The 18,879-nt window shown below is 39.6% G+C and overlaps 1 protein-coding gene and 1 pseudogene across 1 annotated transcript in view; both read right to left on the bottom strand.

Moving 5' to 3' along the window:
* Window positions 1-18,879, bottom strand: part of CCBE1 (collagen and calcium binding EGF domains 1) — a 135,345-nt gene that overhangs the window by 90,028 nt on the left and 26,438 nt on the right. The gene's annotated exons all lie outside the window — the stretch shown is intronic.
* LOC128468727 (uncharacterized) lies at window positions 12,842-13,021 on the bottom strand (annotated as a pseudogene).

Raw genomic sequence — 18,879 nt, 5'->3', positions numbered from 1 at the left:
ATAATTACAAAAGGGTTTCTGACGATCAATTGGCCTTTTAAATGTAGACATTGATCAGCGAACACAGGAGTGATGGGAGTGATAAAGGGCCATTGGAACACAGGAGTGATGGGAGTGATAAAGGGCCATTGGAACACGGGAGTGATAAAGGGCCATTGGAACACAGGAGTGATGGGAGTGATAAAGGGCCGTTGGAACACAGGAGTGATGGGAGTGATAAAGGGCTATTGGAACACAGGAGTGATGGGAGTGATAAAGGGCCATTGGAACACAGGAGTGATGGGAGTGATAAAGGGCCATTGGAACACAGGAGTGATGGGAGTGATAAAGGGCCATTGGAACACAGGAGTGATGGGAGTGATAAAGGGCCATTGGAACACAGGAGTGATGGGAGTGATAAAGGGCCTCTGTACGCCTATGAAGAGATTCCATTGTCATTTACAATTTTAACCCCATTTGCTCTGGATTTCTGATTCATTTCATGTTATTTTAATGGACAAAATGTGCTTTTCTTTAAAAAAACAAGGATATTTCTAATTGACCCCAAACTGTCTTCTAAATCCATACATTTGTGTATATATATATAAAAGACCTAAGTTTGGGTAGCCTATAGAGTGTGGTTTGGATTAATGTCTGCATGTCTGTTTTAATGTTAATCGTGGACATTTTATTAATGCGTGTAACTATTTGTAGCGTATTCGGTTTGGATTAGTCTGTTGTGGAAAAGGATCACTCCTTTTTGGAGGATTTTTTGCTAATAATTTGTGGAATACTGGAGATAAAGTTATTAAAATTAATCGAACAGGAGTCTGTAGTGAAAGGTGATCCTTAGGCCAATGCAGAAAAATATCACATAAACTTTTGGGACCTCCGAAATCTGAATAAGAGACTTCTGAGGTTCTAAACTCATAGGTGACTTTTCTTGGATTAATATGGCTATATCCATTTCTGTATTAATTAATTAGCAATTGCCACACAAATTGCAATTAATTTTTTTTTAAGAAGTGATGTATATTAATATTTATTTCTATTACATTTACTTATATAGCACCAGCAGATTCCATAGCGCTGTTACAATAGGGGACAGATAAAATATTTAATAGACAATTTAAAATGACGATCACATTAATGCACGTTAAGACATATTGGTAGAGAAGGAAAAGAGGAACATGCTCTTCTGAGCTTACAATCTATTAGGAGGTTGAGGGAGTTTAAGATGGAAGGAAAGGGAGACCTATATTTTGTGTACACTCAGATTCCATGTTTTTATTTCAGTTAATAAATATGGTCCAATAATGTCTTTTTTATGAAATTTTTCCATTGCATAGATAACATTATAAATCAGGTTTTTTTTTAAACAAATTACCTTTAAATTAATATTTAATTACAAATTTAAGTCTGTAAAACGTGTAAATCAAACTGCTGTTCGGACCGTGTCTAAAGTAAAACTGGATAAAACGTTATTCCATGATGAGTTTCTTTAACGCAAACGGTAACGCATTTGCAATGCATTGCTTCCACAGGTAATTAAAGGGTTAAATTAAGTGAGAATCATATAAGCAAGAAGCCGCCCGCCCGTTCATAAACCGCAATTGGTCTTTCAGGGCTCCCTTTAAACCACTTAAAGAAAAACAAAATAACAAGCGGACAACAAAGCTGACAATCTAAGCGCACAGGTCACTCTAAAACAACATATACATTAATAAGAAACCAAAACTTTTTTTTTTTTTTTGCATTTAAAGAGCCGTTAGCGGAATATTGGAGTCAGCAGGAGAATAAAAGGAACTTAGGACAATCGTAAGGTTTTAAAGTTTTATTTGTGATGGTCAGCGTGTAAGCAGAAAGTTGCAGCCGATGACACGTGGTCGTTTGACCTACGCCTTTGATCTAAGGATTGAATTACGTACGGAGCCTTCATTAGGCTGACCTAATATTTTTGTTTCTTTAAGTACTCAGACACGGCTGATGGAAAGTGAAAGGCTGACGCTCTGCTCGGTTTTAGGTCATGAGGAAGTCTACAAAAATAACACTTGTTAACACTTTATCCCTCATTAAGTCGGAGGCAAGGGGATTGAAGAATGCGGAAGCCACACAGAATTTCGTAGCGCTCATTATACCCCTATTTAAAAATTGAAATGCAATAGAATTTTGTTTTAAAGGCAGAATTCTGAGTTTGTCCTAAGTATGTCATTATGACATCACATCATGCCGCTTCCACTTAATGCCTGTCCCACCGGCAGCCCCCCATTCGAGCAGCGTAAATACACAGTAGTCAACAGTCCCAAAAAATGGGCCATCAGCCATCAGTCCACGGGATTCAGCCTGGATTTAACTAGAGGGGATCTTATCTACCGATCTGGTATAAAAGATAGTGGTTTCATTTTAAACTTTTAAGATTTAATGGCCCTTTAATCATAAACCAGATGGATAATTTCTGTTATCGATGTACTTAGTGCATCATGTTCAATATTCGGGAAGATCCATCCAGCACCGCAGGGTTAAAATTAGACCTATATATTTAAACATCGCAGATGGGCAGTAACCGGCTATCGTAAACCATACTGAAGTCATCATTTAATACGGTTCACAGTCTAGATTCCTCTAATTTAATATTACGGAACATCTGATTACTATCAGAGCATGGAGTGACAGATGAAAACAACATAAAGATTTGACACAACTGGGAACCTCGTAAACGGTATAAATCATTTATGCTGGATGACGATATGGTCTACGAGGATCTAACGAGACTCGCAAAAAAAAAAAGAATGCTGGGGTAATCAGGGAATCCGTATTCTGCAGCATCTTCAAAAACAAACATTGGAGAAAAAAATGAGAACCAGATTAGAAAATCAAATGGGAATAGGGCGGCGTGGAAAGAATGGGGTTGTGTTTATGTTTTTTTACAACCGCAGAATGTACAAAATAAACTGGAGGTCCAGGTGAGAGGGTTACATGTTGGAACGCTTAATCCAAGCTCCATGCGACCTTACACACAGCAATAAATCAGGAATCATTTTAACAAGGGACGCCTAGAACCCTATGCTAAACAGTAGACTTTATCATCGGAGTGATCAAGATGTGAACAAGACGTGGAGCCAGCATTGCGTTATATCACCAATACAGTTGGATCCCCGATAACCTATGGAGCCTCCATTAGAGGCTGGTCGTTAGAGACCTGTGCCAGTGTGATAGCTCTTAGTGCCCACTCACTCCAGTGGCGTTTTGCTCTAGAACAAAAGGTGGACAGAGCATTCATGGAGGATTCGCTGCTTTCCATGGATAATGAAATCGTTTCCCACAATGGCGATGGATTTTGGTGGTGACCACTCCAAGCACTTTGCTCCCGACAGACTTTATTAGCGTGCAAGGAAACATGAGCAGCCTCTTTAGACACACAGGAGTCAACGTATGATTCAACAGACTGTCTGTCACATTGTTACAGGAACAGAAGACAAAACACAACATGTAACGCAATCATAGGCTATGGCATTGAAAGAAACACTTTGGAGAGAAGGAAAGGGCAGCAGTCTCAGAGACAGCTCCAGCAGCACAATTAATATTCAAAACCAAGCTTTATTGTTCCATCAGCATGCGGTGCATGAAGTCAAGGGCCATGTCTGATGAATTTTGTGCCCAATGGCAATTAATCATAAATCTATGATTCGTCATGCCTAGTATTTAGCGTCATCAGATGTAAAATCCGTCAGCCATGGTCTCTGCCTCCCAGTGCTTAGTGCATTGTTGCTGATGGAACAATAAACTTGGTTTTTAATTTTAATTATCTAACTTAAGCGGTCTATGGGATTGCCAAACTTTAATTCTCTGCTACAAATGCCTTGGAGCACCTACCGGTGAGCACCAACCCAGCCCCAATGCTGTATAAGGTAAGCATGACTTTCTACTTCACTCAGGCTCTGCTTATTTCAGGGAGGAAGAACATAGGTTTGTTCCACCCCGAGCCGATCTACCTCAAGCCGAGCACATCGGACTTATAGCAGCTCCCTCATCATCATCAGAAGAGGAGAAGACTGTCTTGGGAAGAATCATTCCTTCCACATCTTAACCAGGTTTGGAAAAAAAACCCAGTAGTCATAGATCTCAAAGGTTTAACGCTGATTCCTCTTTTTATTTTCATTTCATGCTGATTACCGCTGTGTCCCTACCAGAATGTAAAACATCTAAATTGTACATTAAACATAGAGCAGCCTGACAGCGCTGAGATACTCTTTGCATTACAATTAACTGGGTGAAAGCTCGACGGGGAGTCGTAACGTTTCAGCCCTCCGCATTGTATTTATAAAGTCACAGGTTAGAATAACTGTTACAGGCAAATCTAAAAGGGCAATGATCTCAGTATCTAGAATAAGCACTTAGTCGATTACACTGCTTAGGCCAGATTCATATCTAGCTTGTGTTTCTTGGCTTATGTTCCCAAATAACCTTATTATTTAATCTGCAAAAGACACATTGGAGTAAATACAGACACGCCGTAACATTAACGGTATACTGGCCTGTATTTATACATTATATGACCAAAAGTATTTGGACACCCTCTTTCTAATTAGATTTTAGACAATTGTATGCCTCCAACGTTGCGGTGTTAGTTTGGTGTGGAGGAGCTTCGACTTTAACCCTACCGGACATCTTTGGGATGAACTGGAACGGAGATTGCGAGCCGGCGTCTCGTCCAACATCGTTGCCTGACCTCACAGACGCTCTACTGGATGAACAGGCAGAAGTTCCCACAGACACACTGTTAAAGCCACAAAGGGGGCCAACTCCATATTAATGCCCAACAAACTCATATAGGTGTGATGGTGAGGAGTCCACAATCAGGAAGACCTTTGGACAGGTTTACATTACGGTTTCTCTCCTTTTTTTCTTTCTCTCCCCTCCCTCTCTCTATCGTGTTTAGCAGAACAACATATGGAAACAAACGAACCATAAAAATGTTATAACATTGACTTTAACAATGTTACTATATTTATATTATCGGTTAGTTTTTTTTATGTATATATATATATATATAATATGGTGCCTAAAAATTCCTTTGAGTCATTTCAGGTCTAAAAATAAGTAAAATTAAAAGTTGAAAAGGACAAAGATTGAAACTTTCTAAGGAACTGGAAGATTTAGGCTTCTTCCAACCAAGCGGGCATTATTTCAGGAATGAGTAGCACCGCACTTAGAGAGAGGAGGGTTGAGAGCTTTGCCAAGTGCTATAAATGCTAAAGATTCTCAGACTCACTGTCTGTCCTTGATAAAGTAAAGAATAAGAATTACGTTTTGTTTTTAAGGTATTTTGCACGTTCTGGAGCATAATAAAATCAGACCTGTCTTTTCATTTATTACCGAAAAATCCCTAAATCACCTAATTACATAAAATATAAAAACAAATTGTGTTTGTAAGTTCTAGGTAATTGGAGTTAATTGCATATAACTGCATGAATTGTGTGTGAATGTGAATGTGTGCGTGTGAATGTGTGCGTGTGCACACACATGTTCAGTAGATTTTCAGGTACATATCAGACACTGACTGTTTCATTTAAGTGGAGTAGCAAATGCTTAGTCCAAGATCATACTTAGTAGTAGATAGTACACTATGTCATTGAATGACCTTTACCCCCTTTTCCAAGGTCCTTCTGCCACTTAACTGGGGGCAGATCACCTTAATGAGACATCTGGCTCCCTGCTGCACCACCGCTTCATGGGCAGGTTGAGGAGATCAGAGATGTCCCCTGTGATATACGTGCCGGTGGAGTAAGCTCACTATACAGTCTCCACTCGTTTTTTCTTATTATTCTCTCTCCTTTGCCTTTTTCATGGTCAACACTCATCTTTATCTCTTTTCTTTCTTGTCTCCGTTCTTTCCTCTCCTTTCCCTCTACTAGACCAAACATTTTAGCTGTCACGGGTAAAGCTGCACCCATGGTGACAGCCCCGACCACTCCACAACCGCAGACATAACCTATCAAAGAGTGTCTAGGAAGTGGGTCCGCTTACTGGGAACGCATACACTCGCACTAACACTTTTGTGTGTGCTTGCTAAGGAGCATGTGCAGAGAGGTCAAGATGCAGCCACCGTGGGGAAAAAACCTCCCCGAATTAGTGGATTGAACCAGACAACATTGACATATGAATTAGGTAGAATTAGTGTCCGACCACGTTTATTCCCAACACGATATACTAACTATTTAAGAATCTGTATGTCGGAGAGCCCTTTATTAGAGCTTCTCCCTAAATCGTAAGCGATCTAAATCGTATGGAATGCACATACTGGTTTTCCAGCCTAATAACCAGCAGCTGGGTGGAGGGTGTTAGCGTACATGAACGGCAATTCACCATCTCACACACTTAATTCATTAACATGCTTTATAAAGCACACTGGACACCCGCAGGTAAATCATTAAAAGAAAGCACTGAGCTCGTAAACCAAACGCCTGTGGTTTATAAGGTAATTTTTGAATTGCTAGAGCTCCACGGGTAGAACGCTTTCAGATTAAAAGCCCCGTTTGCACAGACTTACCCCCGGAGATAATTAACTCTCTAAAAACTGATGCCTACAGCAGCTGATGTGTAAAGCCTGTGTGAAAGGCAAAGAGGCGTCCTTTTAACCTAAACCTTAAACTTGAATTTTCATATTTATATTTATTTATTTATTCAGCAAACCAGGAATTTGAAGGAGACTTGACCCGGTCAACGTGCCAACCTCGCAATGCATTAAAAAGCGCAAAGATTGGGGTGTTTTCTTGCAAAAAAGGCATATTACATTCATTTGTGAAAAGATCATGAATGGGATGAGATAAGTCCTTCTTGCAGAAGGAGTTTACTGATGAAGTTCATCTCTGCGTACTATTTCCACCATACAAATCAATAAATAACAATAAAAATACGTTCCATTTTTTTATATATTGTGCTATTCAACCTTGGGAGATTACATCAGAGGGATTTGGTCAAATTTCTGCTGAACCCCCCGCATTCACGATAAAACTCTGTAAATGCTGAGCAGGCAGAATACAGAAATAAGGCTTAGATATGAGTGTAGTTGTTGTTATTTGCTATTCCTTCAAACAAAACAAAAGTACTAACGCTATCTATGTATTTATTTGATCTGAGTATCCCTGTGACCTCATAAAACAGCATCACACGGAATAGCCCCGCAGCCGTAGCCCCGCAGCCGTAGCACGTCCCGCCAGGCTTTATGGCGCAGCATGAGTTGGCTCGCTTTAACATCATTCCGCGCACAGCTTCTGCAAAACTCTACCGAAGCCTTATAAAACCCGACTTATCAGCCTTATGTCATGCATTCCGTGGGATGGAGTTTTACAGATCTCTGGATAGCCCGGTGGATTTAGATACATGACATCTCAAGTATCAACGCGTTCCGGTCCTAACCCTTTGCCTACCATTGAGTTATAACAGAAGTAAACTCCGTCCATTTATACCGCATCAATTTGTTGCCTTTCATATAGCTGCGGTCTCCTTGTGTCCTTTAGAGGTTTCAAGGGCGCTGAGGCCACGGCCACCTATTTGGCTCATATGCCAGTGGCTCGGACAGGTCAAACTTCTATTCTAAACCTAGCTTTCAATGGAGAGTCCATCAGAGGCATACCCCCAACGGCGTTCAACCATAGACCTTGGGTGCTGAAGATGCCAGGGATAGGCAAAATGTCGGTGGTATCCATGATAAGACTACCCCTGTCCAATACACAAGGTAATGAGCAGAGACTTGGGTTTTTTGGGGGGCTGATTAGACTTTTTTTTTACTGAACAACTGAATTACATTAAGCCAAGAAGATGCAATACAAATATTTGTTATACTTTTACTGCCAAAAAGCATATTTAAGTAACATGAAGATAGTGTGGATCCAAGAAAAAGGGGATATGTGTGAAAAACAGAAACTCGTAACAAAAGGCAGGAAACATATTTCTGCTTAAAAACCCTGGTAGCGCTGACTTTTATATCCATCATTCTTATCTTTCTCCGTATACTCATGGCAGATCCCAGAGGCAAATTCTCACTAAACTTATACAGATCCTTTTCTCAAAGGAACATTAACTCATCGAGCGGATCTGTTCTTTCTCCCCAAACCCAAAATTGTAATGTTCAGTACGCTAAATAATGATATTGTTTACCGACTAAAAAAAGACTTAAAGACCCACATTTTATGTATATGATGGAATCAGCCATCTTAACTTCTAACACACACACACACTCACACTCACACTCTCACTCATGTACCAAGGCATTGCCAATCCTTGATTGGCTGCAAAATAATAAAACAAAAATCTGTTTCCGACACAAAAGCCAATGTGTGCTGACTCTACATCTAAACTATTGCCCATCTGCCACAGCAGAAGCTCATTACAGCCAATATGAGACAGCTAGTAGTGGGAGTACCAGATTCTGTTAATCTCTGTTACATTAATATATTTCCTGGTAGACAAAGAGTTTTATGTTCTGAAATGTGCCCACTTAATGTATCCACTTAAGTCTTGCTAATATTCTTCGCACCCTATTGAATTGCTTACCAGAGGTGGTTTGTCTAAAAAAAAACAACAGAAGGGATGGAGGAACGCAAAGAACCAAAGAGACAGATGGGAGGAAGGGGGTATAGAAAATGATAAAGAAATTCAATGATAAAGGAAGAAGAAACAGAACAGGGAAACGGAAAATGAGATTTTTTATGTGGCCATGCGGGATTCTCAGGTCTGTGTGAGGAAATATCCTTTATCACAGATAATATGAGTTTGAGGCCTGGTCTGACCTAAGCATTCTCCCTTCTGATGCCTGCACATACCGTGGCGCAATTCCTGCAACCACTACCATCCGCAAGGTGGCTGCAACAACACGATACAGTAACGGGTATAATATCCGTCTTGGCCATATCTGCCCCATGGTGGCCCAGCCTCGTAGAATTATAAGGCAACCACGGAATGTAAAAAAAAATGTGCATTAGTCCCATAAATCTCTAACATTAGTACAAAATCTGATTCAATCTTCACCAGCAACAGCTGCCATTGATTTTCCGTGTTTTCAGATACACCGGCATATTTACAAGGATACGTTCTGGGCAATTCAGAAGGCCAATTCTCCTGCCCATAAATCATGCGCCGCGCTACAGCACTGAAGATTTAGTTCTTTGCCAAAATATCTGCAGTTTTGCTGGCAAAAGCTCTGATCCCTACTGACAGCTGGAAGCCGCTGTTGGTTGTAAGTCTGAGGGGCTACCCCGTCTTTGCACTCATCCTTTCAAAATAATTTCATTTTCCACTCGACGTGAATATGGAGCACGGGGCATCTACTGGACGAATTTTACTTACATCCTCTAGATTGTAAGCTCCTTTGAGCAGGGTCCTCCTTACCTCTTGTTTCTGTAAGTCCATATTGTAATGATATATGATGGCGCTATATAAAGCAATAAATAATAATAATAATAATAAACTGTTGGAGCTGTGTACATCAAATATAATAATAATAATAATAATAATAATAATAATAATAAACTGTTGGAGCTGTATACATCAAATATAATAATAATAATAATAATAATAATAATAATAATAATAATAAACTGTTGGAGCTGTATACATCAAATATAATAATAATAATAATAATAATGAGCTTGCAAGCATTTCTGTTTCTTTTTCTTTCACAAGCCTTTCTGTTCTGTAGTTCATCCACCTGGCTACGATCATCATAGACTCAAAAGATTATGTACAGAGGGTTCACGAGCTTTTGGGTCTATGAGTCCCAAACGGATATAAAATTATTCAGTGAATGGTTGATCTGTAACACCTTGGCTTTGCATGCTTGGCTTTAATCGCTTGGCACTTGGCAGAGTACGAGACTGAACATATTCAGTCGTTAGTCTTAGATTCAAAAGCCATGTGCCTATCACATCGCTGTATTCACTTCTACCACTTCTGCAGGAAGGCTGTTCCGCTTATCTACCACCTAATCCCCGTCCCTTTTTTATGCTCTCCCGCTTTTGTTGGGGGGGGTTGCCGTTATCATCAGATTTCCTAACCTATAGCATCAACCGACAGATATCCAGCTACGCAATCTAATCAGACCTGCAAAGTTTACATTTTATCTGAATAAAGCTAATGTTCCATTATTATGATTTTTATCAATCATCAAGATGGGAACTCCGTGTACTCCGAGTCCCGGTTCCGGCTGAAGCCATAAGGTAATATATATGTTTTTTATTACGTTTTATTGCACTACTTCAATAATTTAAGTTATTATTTGGTATGATTTCCTGCAGGCATTTTAGGTACAAACTGGAAGGGTAATCATCAGCATTCCTTTGCTTGTCACGATGAATACCATATGCCTGTTTCCAACATATTAAGTGCTTATAAATTTTGTGAAAGCTATGAAATTAAATACAACTGGTTTTGTCTCATTTAACCCTGTTATAAATGGCGCTGGATCTGTTTTTGTGTAAAAAAGAGTAAAAGAGGCTATTCATCAACATCTGCTGAAGTACGACTGGGATGGTTCCAGAGAACAGCATGTTGCTGATGCGGGGAAACAATGTACCAAGTCCATTAACTGACCCCATTGATCCAAAATCTGGCCAGGAACGCCCTAATGTTTTATGCGATCTGGTGCCGAGAGAGGAGAGAGGTCGGACATGTTTGACAAAGCCAGGTTTGACTGTTCACGTTAGTGAAAGCGTGGCAGAGAAGCATACGTAGGGTACCTGGAGCTCCCGTTCTTCAGAGTATTGCCCCAGTTGGGTTGGGAAGAGAGTGACCCTGAGACCCGGGGAAGCAGCACTTCACCCGGAGACTCGGGATTAAACCCAGACTGCCCAGTCATGGATCGGAGTGCCAGTAAAACACAGAGAAAGAATAGATTTAAATCAAAGCTGAATTCAATCGGCTTCTTGGTGTTCAAACCAAGGTTAAAATAATGGCCGCCGACCAAAGAATTCACAAATGCCCCCAAAGTACCTTTAAATTGAACATAGTATGCAATATGACCGTGATTCACTTGGCCTCGTTCTGGGTATGGTAAGAGATTGCCCGATTGGTTCGGATGTCCAGAAAGAGGAAGAATAACAGCTTTTAGCAATTCTATGCATCCTATGACACTAAAGAGGGCCCTTCCAAAAATCCCAGGTACCCAAAGCGGGACACCTTTGCCGGAACTGTGATTAGAAGTGGGGCTGGGGGTAGTCAGCTTCTGCCCAGAACCTGACATGTAATACTACCGGGTCTACTGGACTCAAAGGATACGCTCTCCTTTTTGGGATCCATCGGTGCCAGTGGTGTGTTGGCATAAATATTTAAAATAAAATAAATCTTATGCTGGATAGTGTCTCGTCCGGTGATCTACCATGATATATTTTCAGTTTATTACTCAATGCTTCACTTTTCCCCTTTTCTGGTTAGCAGAATAATTCCTTCTAGTCCTTTTCAGGTTATAAACAGCTATCCCGCAGAAGTACTCCACTGCCTATACATTTCGGAAGGTTTTTTTTTTTTTTTTCTTCCTGTGTTGAAACTATTAATAAGATGTGAAAATATCTCATAATGAGCTTTAAATGTAGGCTGTGGTCTGCAGAGGATTTGTATCGATAAAATGAAATGCAGTATGGCAGGTTTGATGATTTAATGCCACAGCACTAGATGAATCTCCTACAATTCTATGCATTAGGTTCTATTTTCCTCCGAACATCTAAGGTCTTCTTAAAGTGAAGGTAATCATCCTAAGGATCAACAAGTTACAGGATCTTATAAAGATAATATACCTAATGTGGCCGAGGTGGAGATGGTTTCCAGATGTCACATCGGAGTTTAGAGATTCAATCACAAATCCACGCTGTACGATTTACACCCAACTTGATGACTTCCAGAACTTCTGTCTGATCTTTCATCTTCTGCATACTGCGAAGCAATTTCATCGCATGGATTGGATGGATTGTTATATTTAACCCCATACCTGCCAACTGTCCTGGATTGACAGCGAAAAACAATGAAGTCGCTTCCAAAATAAGAGGGAGCGGGTAAAAAAAAAAAAAAAAGTTGCAAAGTACAGGAGATTCTCAGCCATCTGGGTTCCGACGAGGAACGGATCGCAGTCTCAAGGACATAATACTAAGAACTTGCTATGTTGTCTTTACTCAACTAGAAGACCAATCAACTAGAGAGACCCATCAGTAAAAATAAGAAATGTTCCGTCAACTTATTAATTCATTATTAGAGAACAACACTTTTTATTTGTTGTTTTAATTATTGGGATTTTTTTTTGTTTTTTGTTTTTACTATTTCGGTGCGGCTCTCTCATTTAGACTTTGTCCACCTGATTTTTTTTTTTTTATTTGGAAGCCCGAGGTGCGTGCTCCTTTGGTGCCGCATTCTGTGCACGAGGCAGCAGAAGCCAGACTACGATACCGAGTTCCCTCACGGAGAACTCGGACAAATTCCAACCCCCCCCATGGGAGGGTCGGATCTTGAGTCTCACCCTGAAGAGTGAGACTCCTTGCTGGCCTTCTTGAAGAGAGGAAAGGGCCAGAAGGCTCCAATCCTCCTCCAGCAAAGTCCAGACTTCACTGCCTCCTAAAAGGAAAAACAGTGTCCAAAAACGTGGTTACAAAACGTGTGCCATAGAGTAGTGAGGGCCAATCCGTGAATTTCAAAACCGTGAATCAAAAAGGGGGGTAAATTAATTGGCACTCGTGCAAAACGAAGTGAATTATATAAATTAAAGAAAAATAATTTAGGGACAGGCCATTTCTGGCCTGCCGGATTCAAAAATAATTCTCATCCCCAAGACCTGATGGTACATGGGGGCGAGTAGTGCTGGAAGGCCGCCAGTGGAAACGTGCGCTCACCGTGTGCAGTGGCGTGCAATACCACACACGGTGACTCCGGCATTTCTGCCAGGGCAATTTCACCTCGGGTTCCATTGCTTTCCCGAACCCTAAGGCCAGAGGATCAGTGTCATCCCTCCCCACCACAAGAGAGACTACACTTGATCTTAGCCAAAAGGCCGAGAAGCGATGTCCACCTGATGTCCTAGTAACCAAGAAAATAATAAAATTCATAAAAAAAATATTAAAAATGAATATTACGTATTCTGGGTACTGGTAAAAGTATCTTGTTTTAGTTAAGGAAGGTTGTGAGTAAGGGGTAGAGATGGAGATTGAAGTCAGAACAAAGGGTGAGTGCATGGAGTTGATGGATGAGTTGTCAGCATCACTGAAGTACTTTGTAAGCCAGTGTTTTAGTATTGGAAATGCAATCCTGGAGGATTTAAAAGCTAGTATACAATATTTGCATGTGAAGAAACAGATGAGAAGCAATATGTCTGGCAAAGGCATTGTGGGTGGATTAGGGTAGGAAGAATGCGAAGCAAATGAAGATGACTATATATATTAGTTGATGTTGGATGCGATGAATTCAAGTTCTGGTTGATTCGTGATTGGGAAAAGGGTGTTTTCCGATGATGTTTCTAGACAATCTCAAAAAGATTTGGCCAAGAACTGAATGTGAAGAATGAGGGAAAAGCCCAAAAAGTGATGACCTTACAGACAGTGGACCCAGACCTATTGTAAACATTGGGGCTTTATTAATGATCACGTCGTGTGCATGCGAGATGGATTATGGAGTTTTGGAATACGATGCAAAACTTCAAATTTAGGTTCAGTAATGAGTGGAAAAGCAAGACTAAGTCATACTCATGAAGTTCAGTGACTACCGGGTGATGAGGCTTTTTCATATCCTTCTTTGAATGCAGACTGTAAGCAAGTCACATCACATTTATTATTTGCCAATAAATGCTAGATCGGAGCATTTTGTTGGTTCACCTGTTTATACAGTAAATCAGTTTCCGTAAAATATGAATACAAAGTGTTGGGTGGTCTAATCTTGAAAACTAGGCGACTAATGTGACTAAGAAGCCCCTCGTAATCTTCTGCCCACAGAAAGGACCTATTACATCAGGGCAAATATGGCCTCTAGATGCCCAAATCATTGTTGCTCCATTTGCATACATTGATCCCATCGGGTTTCATGTGAACAGCTAGGATAAAAGAGTTGCCCCAACTTATAGGACGATCTGGCCAGTTTTACGACAAGCGGACTACCTTCCCTCTGGGCCTGCCGCCCTAGTCCTGGGTTTACACAAAATACTTGCTATTAATTACCTGTTTGTATATTCAACTAAAAACTCATTATTTTTCAACAATAGTTCAAAAATAAAGAGCTTTTCACATATGGCTAAACTTTGGGACAAAATGCCATGCCATAAATCATAAATAAAATGAAAAACAAATGCTATTAGCATCATGATGTTTCTTTGACCAACATGACTGTACAAAACAATATAAAATTATTTAAAAATAACCTTGTCCTCTGGGTACATTAATCTGAAATATGTGCCGTTTTGCACATAGTATGGCCAACGTAGGTGCCAGAATGATCAGAGCGAGTATTAATCTTCCTGCAGATTGCGCAACTCAAACTGTACATCCAGTGTTTTGGGAGGTCAAATAACTTCATAGCCTCAATTTTTTCTAATAAAGCCACATATTTTCAGAAAGCTGGAGGAAACTCGCAGAAAACGTGTTCGGTCCTACATGTTATTGGCCAAACAGGACTGCTGAACAATGCGGTTTCAAAGGAATGGCCAAGTTAACTTAATCAGAATAGGAATTTACACCACACTTTAAAGTGATGTTACAAATATATATATTTATATATATATATAATATTATATATATTACTGTATATATATATATATATATATATATATATATTTATATATATAATATTATATATATTACTGTATGTATATATATATATATATATATATATATATACTGTATAAACTGCATATATATATATATATATATATATAATATTATATATTATTATTATTATACTATATATATATATATATATATATATATATATATATATATATATATATATATATATATATATATGGAGCGAGAGAGAGAGAGAGAGAGAGAGAGAGAGAGAATGAGAATATGTGTGAATTCCTCATTAATTGCCTAATGCACCACATTAAGTCTACCAGTGAGCTGTGGGTTTGAGTAGTTGAGCTTTCGTTATTAATTCATACCACCCAACAATCCCGTTTTTGCAGGACAGTCTCGATTTTGAAGTTGGCTGGGGAGATTCTCTCATCCCCTCCCCGTTCCCGACCAGCCCTGGTAAAATAAATAGATGTCTGGACTATTAAAACACAGAGCACCACTGCAGCTCACACTTTGGCTTCTTGCAACGCTAGCCTACTTTGGTGAGATGGGCGGGTGACCACGCCCTTACCCCACCCATTCCCTGGGCTGGCCCCACCCCTTTCACCAATTTGGACATCCCAGGCTTTCATAATTCAGGGACATCTCATCTCTCCACTCTCCTGAGCATGGATTCCGATGAAATGATCGAGGAAATCTGGGGATGTAAAGTAGATTGGGGAATTGGCAGCTTGTCTCATCTGCTGTCAGATTCAAACGGCTCCGTCTCCCGATGCCTACGAATTCAGATTGTTTATAAGGTTGTAAAAATGTAATCAGGAACAGACACAAACTGTTAAGATTCCACAAACACTTGTTTCCAGAACTAAGCTAAAATATCATCGCAAATTCTGTGTTCTGCACGTTACGCAAGATCCGTGTTGTTTATGGTAATCTGATAAAGAAGACGAAAGATGCATTCATTCCACAAATAAACAAAAACAGAACTTGGAGGGGAGAAAGGGGAGACGTGATCGAAACATTTAAATACTTAACACGATTTAACAAAGTGCAGGAGGGAAGTTTTATTTCACAGGAGAAATGTTAGAACAAGAGGTCGCCATCCAGAATGAGAGGGTCAGAAGTTTAAATGTAACATAAGGAAATTTGGTAAAGGTGGTGGATAAGTGGAACTGCCCCAGCAGAAGTGGTAGAGGCTAATACAGCGAGGGAATTTAAACATGAATGGGATAGTCGAGACCAACGACTGATTAAGGTTCTCATCTGCAGTAGAATTCTATGTTTCCGTATCTAATATAATATTTTGTAATATAACTCAAAGCTGTTGTTGCCTAAAGAAAAATAAACGAGAAAACAAATAAAAAACAAATAAAATTTGTCTTTTTCCTAGATAAAATTTAGTAAGGATTTGAGAATACAAGCTTTAGTCCTTTTCTGTATCATGTGTATGTGGTTGTGATATAATGTTACACGCAGCTCAGTACAAGGAGAACGGAATGGCGTTTTCAGAGAAGTTCTGGGGAAAACATTTCATTGTATCCACGTAAAAATATAACTTTGGATCGTGTAAATGAATCTTTTTGTTTCTTGTAGCTGGAAACCATTTGATAAACTAAACTAATGAATTATTACAGGATATAGAGTTTCTTAGTATTTAAACAAATACTCTATCTCTCTGGCATCCAATGGCTGTCAGGCTCTTAAACCGGTCAATCGTATTTATACATCGCGTCAACAAACATATTCTTCCGTAAACTTTTCTAGAACAAACTGATCATCCAACGTTCGTATTCTCACAGGCATATGGCTCCTGAATTAAGACACTTAAGTCTTTCGATCAAAAAAATGTGCAGACCCAAATCTGATCTGCCGTCAAATTCTATGTTTCTCGTGGATTACGCTTTATGAGCGCTTTGTGAGCGTCCAGGGACAGTGCCTGAAAATTGGGACTGCCCCACAACAATCAGGACTGTTGGGAGGTATGACATATTGCTAACTCTCTTCTTCTGTTCTTTGGGATTTATATGTTTTACTGAGGAGGACATTAATATTCCTTCTCTTCGATAAAGGAAATATCCGAACAATGCTCTATGAATGAGAACCAAACCACCGTGTAATCTCTAGAGTGTTTGTTCTTACACGCAAGACACAAACATAAATTACATCAGACGTTATAGGGAAAAAAACACAGTGCATGCAATTCTATTTTATACATGTATAACATGCACATGTGTCTTCAGATATCCTACAATAGGAGTAATTATGGGTGGTGTGGTAGACAGTTCTGGTGCGATGAAGCATTTTTTTATTCTAGCTAAATGATAAATATAGTCCTCCATGAGATCAAAAAGATCATGTCTGCTAAATCCGATCAGTAAAATCGCCAATATGCCAAAACAGGATCTAGAGTCGTAGAAAGAATCTTCATAGGTCTATACAAGCTTAATATCCAACTGGGTGTAAGGGGTTAATTGTGATGCTGATGGACAGAGAAAAAAAAACAGTTAGAATGTTCTATGGGCAGACTGGAATGTGATATTATAAGTAATATATAAGTAATACGGATAGTATGTGTTATTGGCATCCATGTTCTTCTCTGCCACAACTGGCTTCAATATATCGACCTGAAGGAAGCGGTGAATCATGTCTTGTGCAGATAAGATGGCAGATCTTCTCAGTCCCTCAAATGGGTTTATTCACTAAACGGAGAGTTGTCAAATACGTTTAAAGGGGAGTTATGGTTTCAACTCCCTGACTTAACTATATATTACAAAGGGCCAACACTGGCCGGGGGCTGTGATGGAGATGGCAGAGAAGAGCCGCTCTACAGCAGGTATGGATATTAGCTGATTAACCCAGTGCGGAGCCGGCTCCTCTATCCCATCCACACCCAGACAGTAAGCGTGGGAGGGCTTGAGGTCACAGTGTGCTCTGATTGGCTGTTCTGCCTTCTTCCTTCTCTTCATGTTACGTGGGCTTGTGTGCCCAGTCCCAGGCCAATTGTCCCGCTGTGAGTCCTGTCCAGTGTCACCACAGATTGGCTCTTCGTTGGAAACACATTCACGGTGCCTTTTTTAAAGTAAAACTTGGTTTCACATTTAACAGGCCTTAGTTTAGGTGGAACAAAATGTGACATTATGAAGGAGCGTGGAGGAATCTGCAACATACTGTTTTTGTTTATTTTATTTATATTTTATTTGGCCAACGTGAAAAAATAGCCGACTGCAAGAAAAGAGGGGCCCCTTTTGTATAAGTGGTTCCGGGTTCCATGTTCTTTAAACGGCCTTGGCCACAGTGCGTACCTATGGGGTGGAAATGGTAACGGGATGGCATTAAAAAAAATAACTTTTTTTTTCTGTAACCATTTTCTTTAATTATTTTTCCCCCAATAAAAATGTGCACAAAAAGACAAAACAGTGTTCAAGAAAATAAAACAAATATTTTCCATGACATTATTATAATACACATGGATCTATTTTCCTCCCTCTTTGTCAGAATTACAGCGAGGGCCAAGAAAATAATAAAACGATGAATATATTGTTTTTTTTACCCAACACAAAATGTCCTTCGCTGTAATACGTGTGTTCTACACTCCTGGAGAATAGCAAGAAAAGGTAGATAAGAGGGCAGCCAGACTCTTCACGTCTTTGATATACGAACAGTCTGTTACTTTTTTTATTATTAGGAATTATAACAAGAAAAAAAAAATATTATTACACTGGAGTCAGAAGAAGAAGAAGGAGGATTAAGAGATCCAAGCTCCAATAACTGTCTCAATGCATATTTGGATTAAGCTTTGCAGTAGTACAGGGTACCTGGCATCACAACAAAATAATCTTTCTGGATTCTAATGATAAAGAGTTACAGAGTGAGATTGAAGAATTCCATCCATGGAAGAAGTCAACATTGAAGAACCTGCGGACGGATTGGTGGAAGGCTTGGTGGAAGCCCTCGCAGCTTTATGATTAAAATTATACTCGGCTTGTGCTTTTTCTGAGATGGTGTTATTGTTATAAAGAAATTTGATTAAATGCAAGCAAATCCTCAGCAAACCCTTAAATAGACAATGATGTATGGGTGGCACGAAGCAAGTACCAAACGCAATTTGTGGACACTTTCAGGAGAGCAGAAGGCGAAG

Source organism: Spea bombifrons, chromosome 1, assembly GCF_027358695.1.
Source record: "Spea bombifrons isolate aSpeBom1 chromosome 1, aSpeBom1.2.pri, whole genome shotgun sequence".
NCBI lineage: Eukaryota > Metazoa > Chordata > Amphibia > Anura > Pelobatidae > Spea > Spea bombifrons.
This window is presented reverse-complemented; position numbering and strand designations above follow the sequence as displayed.